At 43.6% G+C, this 16,334-nt stretch overlaps 1 long non-coding RNA gene across 1 annotated transcript; it reads left to right on the forward strand.

The window, feature by feature from the left end:
- Window positions 1-10,463: 10,463 nt before the first annotated feature.
- Window positions 10,464-15,240, forward strand: LOC127142699 (uncharacterized). The gene is made up of 3 exons (XR_007813662.1): window positions 10,464-10,592; window positions 12,219-12,334; window positions 13,326-15,240. It is a non-coding gene; the product is annotated as an uncharacterized LOC127142699 (long non-coding RNA).
- The last annotated feature ends 1,094 nt before the right edge of the window (window positions 15,241-16,334 follow it).

Here is a 16,334-nt window from a genome sequence, read left to right on the forward strand (position 1 = left end):
AAAGGGAAAGGGGAGAGGGAGTGAAGAGATGTGTAGATAGCGAAAAGATGGAGGCAGGTTGAGAAAAAGAGATGGAGAAGGTGGGAAGGAAGGGTGAGGGCGATAGAAAAATAGAAAGTAGAGAGACCGAGAGAGAATCCTCACACCCACATGCTATACGTGGGAGCAAATACCAAGCTTTGTGCTGGCATTTGTCAGCAGCCAGTGCCATGCAGTCAGTCAGGGAGATAGGACAGATAGACAGACAGATAGAGAGACAGACACTCCTCTGCTCCTCCGTCACACCTCCACTGCTCCCTGGGTGCCCACACCAACCAGTGATGCAATCCCTCCCCATTAGCATACAGGTGTGTTCAGCCTGGTGTGCTCCCATGATGGGCGGACCAAGATTAGAAGGTGGACGATGACAGTTACCAAAGCCTGGATGTTACATAATGTGGCAGAGGAGAAGGAGGGAGGGAGGGATAATGTAATGACAGAGAGCGAGAGAAAGAGAGAGAGGACCTGGTTATTTTGGAGCGCAGAATCATAGTTTGATTTTGCCAAGTGGGGGTGGGGGTGAGAGCGGTGGACTTTAAGATGATATAAAATGAAATGTGGCCTGGATGTGTTGGGGCCTGTGTAACACACAAGGAGAGTTGATAATTAAATGGGAGAAGAGTGGAGGCCTGATCGTCTCGGGCAGAGTGACAGGCTGAATATTAGCCCATAGTCATCGAGTGATGGGGAGAGGAGCAGAGGACATGATAGGAGGGTATTTGATAAATGTCATTTTTCTCCCAGCTTTATGGTGACGCCAGCTGAAGTGTGCGGCCTGACCTTTTACACGCATAGTGAGATGCGCCTGGGAAAAGACAAAGTGGCGTGACAGGGGTAAAAAATCTATCGCAAATGTTGAGGAAACTGGCGCTGTAAAAGGGGTCACGGAAAAATCTCTGGACTAATTGGCATGCATGAAAAGCCAAAAGGAATCTGATGGGATTCTGGAAACTGCTGTCGATGAAGACGTCCAGTACTGTATGTCTGTTTAAATACTTGACACTTTGACTCAGCGCTCCAGTCATCATAAACCTTGGCTCACTTATTGAAATCCAACGCAGCCCATTACAATACAGTGTAGAAGACAGTGCACCACCTGTTGCTGTGCTGAAGCAGTCAGACATTATTTTCTCTGTTCAGAAGAGTCCAGGAATGCCACTGTGGAATGCTGGCCTTGTGTTAGCGACATACTATATACTGTGCTGTTTCTTTTACTATGGGAGCTGATCTACTTATGTTTGAAATACAATCTGCTTGCACTTCACAGTCACTGCAGGCCTCCCTCCCTGTCGTATTGCCCCCACTCCCCCACCCCCCACCCCCAGGCTGTGGAGCAGGATCGGTGTTAGCGTATCACACAGAAACAGGACCCCGGCATCGAATGCCCGCTCTATCAGCTTATCTGGCTGTTGATGCCTCCTGAAGGTGGTGTGTGACAGAAAGAGAGAGAGACAATTACCGAACACAGCGCAAAGCCCACCCCAAACCGACCCCGCCGCGTCCCCGAGGATGTGTGACTCACTGAGCCCCCCGGCCTGTTTGTTTGATGCCTGTGACAAAAGATCTGACCCCTGACCTTTTAGCTCTCGATGAGTCACCGGTAGCGCTCTGAATAATGGGGCTTCCCCACATCATGCTGTAGTCACAGCACAGCAACGGGTAACATTTTAAAGGTTGTCACAAAACATTTTTCTGTGTTTGTCTGGGCTGTGTATACCATAACCCATGGGTGGCAACAACCACAGCATGTTGACAGAACTGACGTTTTAACAGGTCAGCTCGTTGTATGGCATCTTCAGAGATCAGTGTGTATTGTGTGTGGTGCTTGAGAATCTAGTACATTAGCTTAGCAGATCAAGTGAAAGATCAGTGACCACCGAGGCCACTGCTCAAAATAAAATATTCTATTTTAAAATGCTGTTGAATTTTATCCGCCTAGGTAAAAAAAAAAAAAGCACTGCTCTGCTGCTATTGACTGATGAAAGATAAGATTTGGCTCCTCTCACAGTCTTTGTACAAAATGTACCTGAGATAAAGCCCGATGATACAGGATTTTTCCTGAGTGTAGCATCTACCACAAACATCCTCTGGTGTGCTTTCCTTTTTCTTCCTCCCTGAGTTTAACATGTTTAACAGTTAACCAGCCTCATCAGCTGTCAGTCAGCTCACGGAGAAGAAAATCAGGCACAGAGCAGACCAGATTTGTTTTAAGTTTACTTCAAAGCTTCCCTGGATGTTTCGCTTTTTTGCACCGGGACAAAGCTCCTTTTTGGCTGAGTGACTGAGCTGACTAAAACCCAACTGCTCTTTTACTCTGCTGACGTCTTCATACGGGCAGAGAGCGAGACAGGAAGAGACGAGGAGTGACTGAGGCAGAAAGATGTGGCCTCAGCGTCCAGACTGGAGCGGCAGCTGGTTTGTTGTCTTTAGCGAAACACGTATGGGTGTGACTCATGCGCATACATACTCGGGGCAGACAGAAAACATCCAGGCTCACAGACCTGTTTTTATTCTACGACAGTCTTCAGATTTTTGTCAAGAATTTAAACTTTGCTTTCGTCCACAGTCAGGTGGAGCCCTGCCAGTCCACATCTGTTTATGTGGAAGAGCAGCTTTTACGCAGCGTGGGTTTATTATTGCATCAGACAGTCACGCCATCACCCTTGCTCACTTCTTGGACCTTGACGTTTATTGAGAGAATGACCAGAGAGGGAAGATAGTTTGGTTTTTATCTTTTCCTCTCTGAAACAAGAGCTATAAACACAAAGACTGAGCTACTGAAAATTTGGTAAACTTACCCTGAAATCACCCTGTCTCTCAAAGGGTGACCTGTCCAAACCTGGTGTTATACAAACAGGCAAGGCATACACACACACACACACACACACACACAGCCAGTCATACGCACACAAACCTTTAAGTTGTTCTTCAGAGTTTATTTGAGTTTTGAGTCAGATCAGAAGTTGCCAAGACAAATAGTCTCCTTGGGTCCAATGGCCAAAGCTGTTCCCAATAACTTGCTGCAGAGTAAAAATGACAGTCACTGAAGAGGCACATCTGCTCAGGTGAGAGTTATTTGTTTTGTAGTGTTGGAACAAAAGTAAAGTGAAGGAGTAGAGAGGGTGAAAGGCAGCGAGATAAATGGGTGAGGAGAGCTACAGAGGCAGAGGAGGTGATGGAGAAGTGGAGCTAGAAAGCGACTGAGATGGGGAGTGAAAGAGAAAGCGCCTGTCGCTGGGTTGTTGACAGGTGGGGGCCCGGGGGCAGGTACGACAGGTTGATTCAGGTAAGAGCCCCTCTCCCCGCTCCCCTCCTCCCTCCAAACCTCCCCTCTACCCCAGCTGGAGTCTGGGATAGCCTACAGGGCTGAGGAGACAGGTCTCCATCAGAAAGTCCCGCAATCCTTTACAATCACACGATAATCATTTAACTCCGAGTGCCGCACGTCAACGGGAATGACGGCTGACGAGGCAGAGAGACGACAAACAACACTGACTGCAACACGAGTTGTATGCTTCCAAGGAGAGAGAAAAAAACAAGGACTGGAAGGAGGGAGAAATGAATAAATGAATAACTGTCAGAAGCATTTGGCTTATGGGACAATGGGTTTTTCAGGAGTTGAGGCTTGAGGGTCAAATGTCACTTTGGGTCACCTGAACTGAGGATTCACCGGGAGATTGTGTAAACTCAAACTCTGCAGCAGGCAGACCATAAAGCACCTTAAGTGATATGTAATTATAACTAATCCAATTTGCTCTAATGCTTTAAATTTAGATTATCTATTATAAATGAACAGGGTCAGAGTTGTCTCTCATTCCCTCTCTTCATGCTATGGCTTGGAAACGACTGGGTGTGCAGGTTAATGGTGCAACTGGATTAAGGAGACTAGATTCGTACATAATGCAGGCATTTACCTTAATGGGAGAAACGTGACTGGTGAGCAGTGTTTACATTAAAGGTGGGTGAGAGATCAGCTGAGCCGAGGGAATATTTTTCTGCCTACGCTGGCGGCAGACAGTGTAATGAATTTCTATAAAGCGCACTGCAAATAAAAATAAAGACACACAAAGGACATTGCATGTTGATGGTTGTTGGGTGATGCTGACACAGAGAAATGGGTGAGGATGGAGTTGAAACTTGCAGTAATGTACAGTTTGTAAAAGACATCCAGTAGCCTCAATGTGAACCCAAAAAAATCCCTCTTTTCTTCTTTTCAGATGCCAGAGTCAAGATTATGGAACAATAATCTCAGTTAAATCCAGGGTCATAACACACGTATGAAGAGGAGTGATCAAACAGGAAGTAAGGCTTTTATATTACCTATTATAGCCCACCTTTCAATGAGATCACACACACAAGTTGCTACAAAGGCATACACCAGCACGTTCCATTATTTGTGTTTGCCTAGCTATCCAAACACACTATGCACGTGGCGTATTGAACACAAACACCCACTTACACACACATGATAATGTCCAAGGGCCAACGCGAGTACATGTATCCACAAGTGTGCTGACAGCACACACCCAGCGTATAGCCTGACATCCTCTTGGCCACAATACACCACACAATTAAAATAAATCTCCTACGAAGGCCACATGGTGCTGCTTTTTTTTTTTTTCTAACAGCCAAACAGGGGAACAACTCCATAGCAACACCAGAGAAATGTTTACGTATGAGAATATTTGGATATGCACTGTTGGAAACATAAACAGGCTTAGTGTCATAATTTAGTTAGGAACAGGATTTCTCTCTGTATTGACTTAAAGAGTCAAAGAAAGAAAATAACGTGAGTTGGAAAGTCGTGAACTTCCATTTTTCTCACAGTGGGATTGTGACAGTGTGTGTTCTCATTATGAGCACACAGACAGCCCTCCATGGGTCTAGCTCTCTCAGTCTCTCTCTCTCTCTCTCTCTCTCTCTCTCTTTCTCTTTCTCCCCATCTATCTCTGCATTCCCAGACAGCTTTAGCAGTTCAAACCCTCGCACTGCGGCATTGTCACACACCACACTGGTTGCCATGGAGAAATAGTCCTCCTGGTCTCCAAGGTACCCGAGTCTATTGTCTTTGGCTTCTTTATTTAGATGAAAACATGATTTGTTGGAAGGGATCTACTTGTTTTTTCGCTGCTTCTCTTTGCTGCCTTTTCTTTCTTCTTCTTCCTCCTCACGAGCATCAATGCAACGTCGCATGATGTGTATTGTTTCATTCTTCTCCTTTCCAGGAGTTTGACTATGCGCATGTGTGCGTCAAGCTCGTCTGATGTTTTGTAGCAATTAATTTCAGTGTGTCTGCATGTCAGCGCCCCAGGAGGGGGGCTGTATAAAAGTTTTCCCCATTGCCACAGCTCTCGCCAGGGCTTATAATTGCCTTCTATTACCAGGGCTGGGTGTCACAGCGCCTGCCTGTCTGTCACCAGGAGACTCTCAACTAGCGACAGATGATGAGGAAAAGGAGTTAGACTTTTCCTACCGCTGCTCTTTTTGGCAGAATAGATAATACAGGATATAGTTATATATATATATATATAAATATACAGTAAATAAGAAGGAATATTGGCCTCCAGCTATGTGGCCTTGCTTGTTGTGTTATGCAAAAATTTCACCTACAGTGATGTGTGCACCCGTATTGTTGGAGAAGTTGATTTAGAGGAGCTGTGAACTCACAAATAACAAGCTTAAGGTGGCTGACATACCAAACAACAAAGAGAAAATGTTCAGTGACTCTAATGTGGCTTTAAAAAGCAGCTGCGAGAGCTTACAAACACTTACAATCAGCGAGCTCTAACCTTTGACCCTGTTTATTTGCATGTTTCCAGCTCCACTCACAGCTGTCAGCAAGCTGCTACTTTCTGTAGTCGCTGGCAGCGAGACTGAAAACAGGAAGTGACATCACATCCGTTGCTCCGTGATATCACCAGGCTGAGTTGGAGAGAAAACGATAGAGTGAAAGGAAGAAAAAAAGACAGCGAGAGAGAGAGAGAGAGAGAGACAGAGAGGAGCGCGGCTGATGGGTGGAAAGAGGAAGCTGTCTGTATTTCATTCTCACTCAGTTGCTGTGGCTCAGACATCCCAGACTCTGTGGTCTTGTTTAAGGCCAGCCAGACGAATAAACTGATCTAATTTAAGTCACTTATCTAACTAATCAGATGCGCACATAGACTCCTCAGATGACCGTCTTGAATCACCACTTATAAACTTTGTGTGTGTGTGTGTGTGGAAACTGTATAATCATACACACATTGAAAATTCTTGGGCCAGACTTTGCTGACGTCAGCAGTTGCTAGACGAGCCTGTGACATTTGCTCAATTAGGTCTTATGTTTGCTCCTTGTTTCTTGCACTGTGTGTAACTTTTCAATAAGTAGCAGTTCATTCAGTTGTGTTTTAATAGTGTTAGTTTCATTTCTGGAATATGGATAATTACAAGAAATATTCATCACTTAAGAGCAACACAACGACACTACTACTTTTTTAAAGGTTGAGATATAAATCAGAGACCTCTGTCCTTCAATGTTCTGTACAGTATGTAACCTACAGAACTTAATCTACGAACCAATCTAAGATCCAGTGCGTGCATGACTTGCCAGTTCATACAGTTACACTGACATTTCTGTTCTGTTTTTTTTTTTTTTTTTTTGCGTGCAAGGTGATGCAAAAGTGGAAGGAGAGGTTTCGGAAACTGTGACACTATGCTTTGTCAGCGCTGGGTGCAAGGCAGGGTGAGTTACTGTTGTGTGCTTTTGTGGCAAAAGCGTGCAGCGGCTTGTTCCTCTGGCACAGAGACGAAACATTGAATGGAGTGGGTGCAGGTAAACATGCTAAAACAGGCCCTCTAAGTAATTGTGCTGCCTTGTTGACATCCTTCTTGTTCGTACGCCCACTTTTTCTCAATATCTGTCGTCATTCTATCCCTGTCTTTCCTCTGTTTAGGATCTGGCGGTTAGTGGATCCATGCTTTCTACTCAGCATTTTAGGTTGAAAAATCAGCATCAGACTATGACTATATCTATATCTGACTATAAAAGTACATGTTAAACAGTCATACTCTCACTCTTTTGAATCATCTCAGACAAGAGATAGGTAACTTCCTTCTCAGTACCTGAATCATGTAAATTACTGTAAGTCTCTTTGAAGAGATTTTTGAAAGTGTCAGCCTACCCTAACAATTCCCAGAGGAGTCAAAGACTTTGAGTTGAAGTGTTTCATCACAGATTTACCAACATTTGTTGCTATGATGATGATAATGGTGTTGATGATGGTATTCTGACTGGTCTTGGCTGGAGCCATAAATAGGCACAAATTGTTTTGAAAGCCGTCCTCATTTCTCATATTCAGAATGGGGAACTAGAGAAAATGAGTCAGAGCAGATGTGTCGAGATGCTGAGACAGCAGACGCTGACTCTAGATCAGTTCTACATAATGGTTTAGCAGGGAGATTGAGCCCACAGGGGTTAATGGAAAGACGGCCCAGGAGCAGTATTTAGAGGAAGGGTGGTGTTGAAAACACCAAAAGATGTGAAAGGGAGATGACCCGCTGAGAACAGGACAAATAAACCAGCAGTTGTATTGTATAGGCTGTTGAGAATAGCCAAGCATGTCCACACACACAAACATACATACAGGCGCGCACACACCCACGCTCACACAAGCCCATATCACTCCTAAGTGAAAGAGCCAGCGGGGAGAAGGGGAAGCGGGTGGGTGAGAGGGGAGAAGGAGGGGAGGACTGTGGGAGAGAGGCAGGAGGGAAGGGAGAGGAGGTCTGGAGCGAGTCCAGGGGAACTCCAGACTGCTGTTACCCAACATGCTCTCTCTCTGCAGGGGCTGGGAGAGTGACTGCTGCTGCTGCTGCTGCTGCTGGAGAGACACAGGACCCGGAGAACAGGGAGGGGGAGGCAAATACACTCTGACACACACACATATTCACTTACACCCTAACCCCCTGATACACACACACACACACACACATACACACACACACACACACACACACACACACACTGCGGACTGCCGTGTCGCCATAGTAACACACTGACCCTGGCCTTAAAGTTGTGCTCCCCGAGCCTGATCTCCTGCCGAGCTCTGAGTAGTGGGGTGGAGTAAATCTGCCTATTTATAGCAGGCCCTTTGGCTCATTTTCTACTAGTGACAATAAGAGATAATCTGCTTTCTCCAAAGCCCGACCGCATCTACCTTACATCAACCTATGTATAGAGCCACAGTGGCAAAAGGACAGGCATGACGTGAGAGATGGTACATTAAGGACGGAGAGACAGAGCAGGGAATAAATGAGAGGGAATGAGTAGGAAGGAGGAAATAACAGAGAAAAAAGAGAAACATAATGAAATTGAAACTACGAGACTGTAGCTATGCTTCCTCTGAATATACGTTCATCTTTCCTTTAACCACTTAAACCTCAATGACATGGTGCTGGGCCCACTGAAGTTAGAGACACTCATTCCTCTGAGGGACTTTAAAGTTTCAGTAATCTTTGTGATTGTTTTAATTAGTGAGTGTGTGTGTGTGTGTGTGACTGAAATTATCTTGTTATATAGTTCTCAGGTCTCACATATAAAAGAGATCTTGAACTCAATGAGATTTTCTGGTTAAACTAAGTGTGACTTAACAAACTCATGCTGTGCAGCCACTCATTATTTAAAGTCACAGAACTTTATCCAGGTACAAGACTAGAATTTCCATTTTACACAATGGTGCATCCATAAAAACAGTGGGTTTGGATTTTTTATTTAGTATAAAAATTATATAGCTTCAATGAAAGGCGAACATAAGCTGATACACAATAGAAAAAATGTGTATGTGATCATTTCAGACAGTGTGGAATGAAGTGATTTTTCATATCGTAAAATGACTCAAAGGGAAACAAAGACCAGGTTTATGGTAAGAGGTTAAAATCAGATTGTACTAATCAGCATATGTCTTGTGGGTGTACAGTATATGTGTGTGTGTGGTTGAACTTACACCCACATGGAGACAGACCAGACTTTGGCTAACGTGACTCGGCAGTGCCCTCAGTAACTGTCCCTCTATTGGCTTCTGCTCCCGGCCAGGCTTAGAGTCGGAGGAGCCAGTCACAGTGAGCAGTGCGTAACTTTAGCCAGAGTAAAACCCCGCTCTGGCCTTGGCTGTGGTCCAAGTCCACTGGCCTCTTTCTCAATCGCCCCTCCACCCCCCAGCCCCCCTTCCCTCCCTCCACCCTTCATCTCGACTGCACTGATCCTGAGCATACGCTGGCAGAACACAGGGGTGGGTTCAGCCGAGGCCTCACAATACCCTCAGCACAAAGACAGAGTGGAGAGAGAAGAGCTGCACCAGATAAAGGGGGCTGATATTGATACTGCTGGTCCTTTACAGATAGATTCCCAGACATGAACTGAAGGCGTTCAAACAATGTTACACAGCTTCAGTTGTGTCTCCACTCTGTGCCATTGATCTGTGGTCTCTTTCACATTTTTTTTCTTCCTGTAGCTTGTTGGATTGTTTTTCTGTCTTTCACATGACTATATTTTACACCTTCCGCTTTCATTTTTGCATTTTCCATTCATTGCCTGCATTTCTCTCCAACTTACCAACAGCTCTTTCCTAGTTCCCTTTTTTCTTTGCTACGAAACAAATGAACCATACATGTGACGAAAATAGCCAGTCATGTTCTATTTTTACACTGACATGTGATACCAAATCTAAGGTTCTGAGGTGGCAGACATTTTAGTTCCTTAAATGTGATTGTTGTCAGAGAGGACTGTCCTGAGTTCAGTCATGATGAACATATAAAGCATTTTTCTATGACACAAACAGACGTCAGTAGTTGTTCTTTTTTTATTCCCTCTTAGGCATAATTTTAGCTGAAGTAAAGGGCTAGTCCAATAAACTGATGTATGATGACCACATCTGCATCAAAACTATGCACTGGCTCTCGGTCAGGTGTCTGATTGACACACATGCCGGTGCTATTTGGGCTATTTTCTGACCAGACTTCATTCATGTGATCATCATGGGCACTTAAGCTTTAGCACCTAACTGTCCTGACTTGACTAGCTCCCCTCTAAAACCAAGCCTCGCTAATTGGCTTGGGCTGTTTCCTTTGTGGCAGACTGCGTCACACAGTAAACTTAACCTCAGCCCAGACATAAGTATATTAACATGGTTAAGTATAAATAGCTCAGAGTTGTTAAAATAAACCTCTATGTATGTGGAAGTGAGTATTTTGGGCACCTGTGATCTTGTTATTGGTGTTAAATTTAGCGTTGTGGTCCTCAGTGAGGAGTGGAAACAGTGACAGGGACCTGTTTTGCCACAATACACTTCCTGTGCACTGTGAGTAGTGAGAAAACCACAGCCCAGTGACGCAACATTCGGAAAAAAGAGAAAGAGAGCAACAGAGAGGCGTGGAAAATCAGCAATGAGGAAGTTGTGGCTTCATTTGAAAAAGGAAAATTGTTGACTGAACTCTAAGTGGATACTGTAAGTGAACTGTAAAGTTTCCTGTGTGTGGACTTTCCCCTCTGAGATAACACGATAGGCAGGGGTGATAAGGTGAGCAACAGACTGTTTATACCGCTGCTATTATTGCTGCTGCTACTTTGAATTACTGTGGAATTATTTCTAGACAGTTGTTGCACAAAATGTTCGACATCTAAATCGATATCAGCGAGCATGCACGCACATATAGATCTTTTTTTTTCTTTTTTATATCCTCAAGCTCTCATGCCTTTGTAGCTGCTCTCACTTCCCCTGGGCTATTGTTTGCAGTGACCTCCGCTAAGCACAATGTGCACAGAAGAACACACAGCCTCCCCAGGACCACAAGAAAAAAGGACTTTATCCTTTGTACTGCACACACAAATGTGCTTCAGCATTTCCTGATAAAACAGTGGAATGTCAAATTAAGAGACACGATTTCTGAAAGTAATCTGTTATATAAACTGCTTATTTATATGAATGAATTTAAGACACCTCTGAGTAAATGTTGCCTATTGTTATGTGATTATGATATTTATAACCAGGACCATGAGCTGGTACTCAGAGGAAATGAGTGCATGTGAAAGATATTTTTGGTTCATTTGTGTCAGTTACCCCAAAAAGCACAAACGAAGATGCACTCATCTTTGTCTATTTGTGTGGGTGTTGGAACACTGTAACGTAAGTGCACTAGAGTGTATATATATATATGTGTGTGTGTGTGTGTGTGTGTCTATGAGTGTGAAACAGAGAGTTGGAAAGACAAATTTATAGTGTGAATTTTCTCTCTCTGAAACAACACTGAAAGTCATGAATCATCTCTGCTGCACAGACGTAACCACAAGAAGTACCCATGGAACACACACATACATATATAAATACATACACACCCAGTACACAAACGCATAACCAAATACACTCTGAGTGATCTACTGGAACAAACAACAGGCCAAAAATAACACCTAATAACACACAGCCCATAAACTGTGAATATCTCAAGAGTATAAAGTCATCAAGTTTGTTTCCAGGGATTTCTCTTGAATCAATCACAAGTCTCAACAACACAGACCAAGATTTTTCTTTGAAACAGGCACCAAATCTTGTGGATCAATAAACTATGGTCAAGACCCCATCACAGCATCCCAGCCATTTGCTGCAGAAGATAAGGTTACCATGGTGACCCCTACACACCAGAGACCTACGAAGGAAAGTGGAAGTCATAAAGAAGTGTATGTGAATGTGTGTGTGGCTTATGGGAGACAGAGAGAGAGCCAACGCTCAGCCATGACCCCTGGCGTCCTTCCTCTTTGTAAACCTTGTTTGGTTCGCTGCGACACAGCAGAATAGTTGCTTATTATTCCTGTTGTATGAGCCTGCTCCTGGGGGTGATAGCCATGGTTAAAGAGTCCTCTCACAAACCAGAAGGAATAAACACATACACACACACGCGCACACGCACACACAAAGTTAACGATGGATGAGGGAAAGGATTTCAAGGTTGGAGGAAATGCAGACATGACCATTGAAACACACATAAAGGAGGACGAAGTGCTTCATTTGTCCGTGACTTTCTGTGACATCCTGTTATGAACAGTGGTTGAATGAATCAATAAGAAGATGCCTTAATTTTAATTTAATTGTTTAACTGCACGTATATTTGAAAGGCAGTTAACTTAAATCTTAAATGTATATTTTTTGCAGGCTGGGCGTTCGCAGAGGCAAGAATTCAACCAGAGAGATGCTTCTCACAAGAAACTGCATGCAACAGGCAATACTGTCAACACTGCAATGTTCCTCGCACCCACACTGGAGGGAAGGTACTAACACACAATTTACAGATGAGAATTCTTTCTGTTTACTATGTAATTTCTGTCTTGTATCAGTGCACATGTATGATACATACGGACACATACATATCCAGCAAACAAGATATAAAGTTAGGGAGGGCTGGGCATTCGAAAATACTTTATACTGTAGATATTTTGTGGAAGTTATAAAGCAGTGTATGTGAAAGTGTGTGTATGTATGTTTGTGTGTGTGTGTGTTTGTGTGTGTGTGTGTGTGTGTGTGACTTATAGAGAACAGGATGAGACTTGTCTCCTGGAGTTCTTCCTCATTGTGAACCTTGTTTGGTTCGCTGCGACACAGCAGAATAGTAACTTATTATTCCTGTTGTATGAGCCTGCTCCTGGGGGCGACAGCCATGGTTAAAGAGTCCTCTCACTGACCAGAAGGAATAAACACATGCACACACACAAAGTGAACGACAATTAAGGGAAAGGATCTCAAGGTTAGAAGAGATCATTAAAACACACATAAAGAAGGGCGAAGTGCTTGATTTGTCCTTGACCTTTGACATCTTGTTCTGAACAGTGGTGAAATCAATCAGAAGATTCTTTTTATATATTATGGCCTGCAGCACACAATGGAATTCTTTCCAATTTACTATACTGTATACTGCAATTTCTTGTTACAGCAGTGTACAATAGTACGTACTGACCCATACATGTACAGCAACCAAGAAGTGGAGTTAGGGAATAAGAGGGTAACAATCTGGGCACTTAAAAAACTTAAAAAACTTCTATCATTAGGGGATCCAGTATTTTGAATTACTGGTTATTTATTGTGCCATTACAGAGTGTAAGTGGTAGAGGATGGGGTAATGTGTCCTGTAGCACTTTATAAATTAGCTTTGATTTATTTCAAAATTACTATACAGTGCTTACCAACACTGGAAGGGTTTACTGGGAAGAAATATGCTGTACATTGTGTGACATAATCTAAAGCATTACTACATTCTCCTTTTAGTGTGCATGGCTTGTACTGTATGAGCACACTGTGAAGCAGGTGGAGAGAGAAAAATGTCCCCAGCCTCCAACTTGTTGCCAGTTGATGCCATTACTCCAATCCCTCAGATGTGGCCATGGGGCTGGCACGCTCGGTTGTCCAGGTGATGGCTACCGTGGAGACAGAGGGCCTGACCGGTCTTGGCCCACACCGTTACACCGACTGTGCCAACTTACCATCAACTGGATGCTAAATGGCAGCGACACGTACGCCACCTTCCCCCTGCTGCAGACCGTGGGCACATGTGTTCAAAGCTGAGAGAAGAGAAACTAAAAAGGGGGTGCGCAGCCATTTGAAATCAAGAGATCTGAAATCAGATTTGCCACCCTCAAATCGAACCACATCAGTTAAAAGGCTGTTGAAATATCTGACCCGGCATCAGCGGTGTAGGGAGGTGATTTTGTTGCTGGTGGGCTGTAAGCTACACAGAGAAGAGATTTGCAGAGACAGCCCATAACAGCTCCCTTGGAACCAATGACTCAGATATGCAGATGTGTTTACTTCCCTTCTGTTTCCCACCTCAACCAGCACACAAAAGGCAGGGGGAATGAAAGTGCTTGATAATGTCTTTAAGTGTTTCATTTATATATTTATATGCTGTTATAAAGAACTCATTTTTTACTAAAACTTAGACAGGCACTTCAAATGGGCTCTTTGCCTCTTCTTTCTATTCCCTCCCTCCCTTCTGAGGGTATTCATCTTTTGTCTAATGCGTAGCGCTGCTCTCTGTTAGTTTCTTTCTGACACCATGCCAGCAGAGTCATCTGCAAAGGGACTCATGTAGGGATTAAAAACCATCAACAGCTCCCCTTTAACAGTGAGGTAGAAAAAAAACATTGAAAAATAAAATACAAAAAAAAAAAAAAAACTCCAGACAGTTTGGAGAAAACTTGTAGAAAGAGAATGCAGATTGTCACCTGACCCTGAGGCAAGGCAGCCCTAAATATAATAAAGAGAAGACAACAGAAGAAGACGAGGCGACACGACACGGGTAATGTGTTTTCTCTGCTGGTGTCGTCTGGCAGATCTGGGATGATTGAGTGCTGATGCCTGCCTGGGCCGCTTCAGAGAAGATCGTCTACCCCCCCCCCCCCCCTCCTCCTCCCCTCAACCCCCTTCAGCTCGTACTCACATGCACACACGGGCACAGCCTCCCTACTCATGACACATGTGCACACACGCACACACACACGTACACGCGCGCACACGCTCAGTCTTCCTGTTGTCTGAGTGACAAAAACATCAAGGCGTATTAACTGTCATCATCTCAGCATCTCTTCATCTCTCTTTTTGGTCGAGGGAATATTTCAAGGTAACACTTTATTGCTGTGATGTGATGTGATGTGTGTGTGTTTGTGTGTGTGTGTGTGTGTTTGTGTGTGGTTTTCCTCCATGGTGGATGTGTGTCTTAATTATAACAGGGTTTAGTGAATTAGGGCAGGATGTGTAATAGACTCACATTTGCATAATCTCTGTTGAATAAACCTCAGTGACAAACATGTAAGCAGAAAATCATACGTGCTTACTGTACTGCATGACTTCAAACCCCCCTCCCAAAAAAAAAAAAAACATGAAGAAAGGCGTGTTTGTGACAGTAATCTATAGCGTTTACTTATGTGTGTATTAATTTCTGTATATTTCCATAATCACCCCATATTGTGAAATTGTCAGCAGCAGATACAGACAAACAGGTGCTGGCTCCAGAGGAAGTTGATTGGCTTGATTCCATGATCCATTTTCCCAAGGCTTCCACACCCCTGCAGCTGTCCTCTAGAATATGAGAACCATGTGTGTGTATGTGTGTGTATTTGCAGTGCATGCTTGTGGTTATGACAAATTCACTCCTAGTTGCTTGCCAATAAGGGAGACAATGATCTTCATTGACAAAGAAAAATAAAACCAACAAATATAAGTAAATGTGGAGATTTAGCGGCTGAAAAATAACAACTCTTAACTGTTTTTTGTTTTTTTGGGGTGGGGTGGGGTGGGGGGGTGATTTTTATTATTTTTTTAAATTCTCAAAGTTTGAAAGAACCTGACCTGCTTGAGAATGAGTTTCCCTGATGTTCAAAGTTAAGTCATGTAAAAGGTTTTTGGGGGCTCTGGCTGTTTTGCATGGTAGAATGTTTTGAACTGAGCAGTGACAGCCTCTGCCCGACTGAAGAGTCTACTTTGACTCGCCTCATTTCTATTGGAAAACACTTCTCTTTCTCCCTCTCCCTCCTTCTCCCTCTCTGTCTCTCTCCCTCACCCTCCTCTCTCTGAAGCTGCAGATCACTTGAAAAAGAAAGGGGAAGGAACATGAATAAAAACTGAAGGCACTTCTCTTAGATATGTCTCTTGATGCTCTTCAGATCTTTAAGACTTCATCACAGGGAAACGCAGGGTTACTCTAAGGAAAGTGAAGGACTCTGACTTCCTAATCTACCGTACAAGACCTGAATTTGAGAACACAACGTGTCTTTTTTACAGCAGCTCCTTTCTCCTCACCCACAATTTTGATCTTTTCTATTTGGCTTTTATTTATTGATGGACAGGTAGAATTGCAGCATCACTCCATCAGTACTTTTTGCTTTTTAATTTGGATGAAAAGAAGAAAACCAGGGACCATACTGTCAAAAAAAAGGCTTGGTTTGTCCTTGATCATTTCATACTCTTGTGCTTCAAGAAGAAAATTTCATAAGGAATGTACTTCTGTGCTAGAAAAATTAGAGGAGAATTTTCTATTATTTTGTCCATCTCACTCCACAGTGACTCCACTGTATCATATGCTCTAGTAAAAAAAAAAGAAAACAGACATAACTTGGCAATTGAATTGATGAGATCACAAACCACAGTTCAAGATCTGTAAGACGATTCGTTTAAATACGGCTCAACCAGCAAGTGTTTGCACTGACTCCTTGTCAGTTCTGTGTATCGTCTGCTGCTTTAAAAGTTCTGGGTATGAAGGAGTGAAAGCTGAACCTGGGT

Source organism: Lates calcarifer, linkage group LG8, assembly GCF_001640805.2.
Source record: "Lates calcarifer isolate ASB-BC8 linkage group LG8, TLL_Latcal_v3, whole genome shotgun sequence".
NCBI lineage: Eukaryota > Metazoa > Chordata > Actinopteri > Centropomidae > Lates > Lates calcarifer.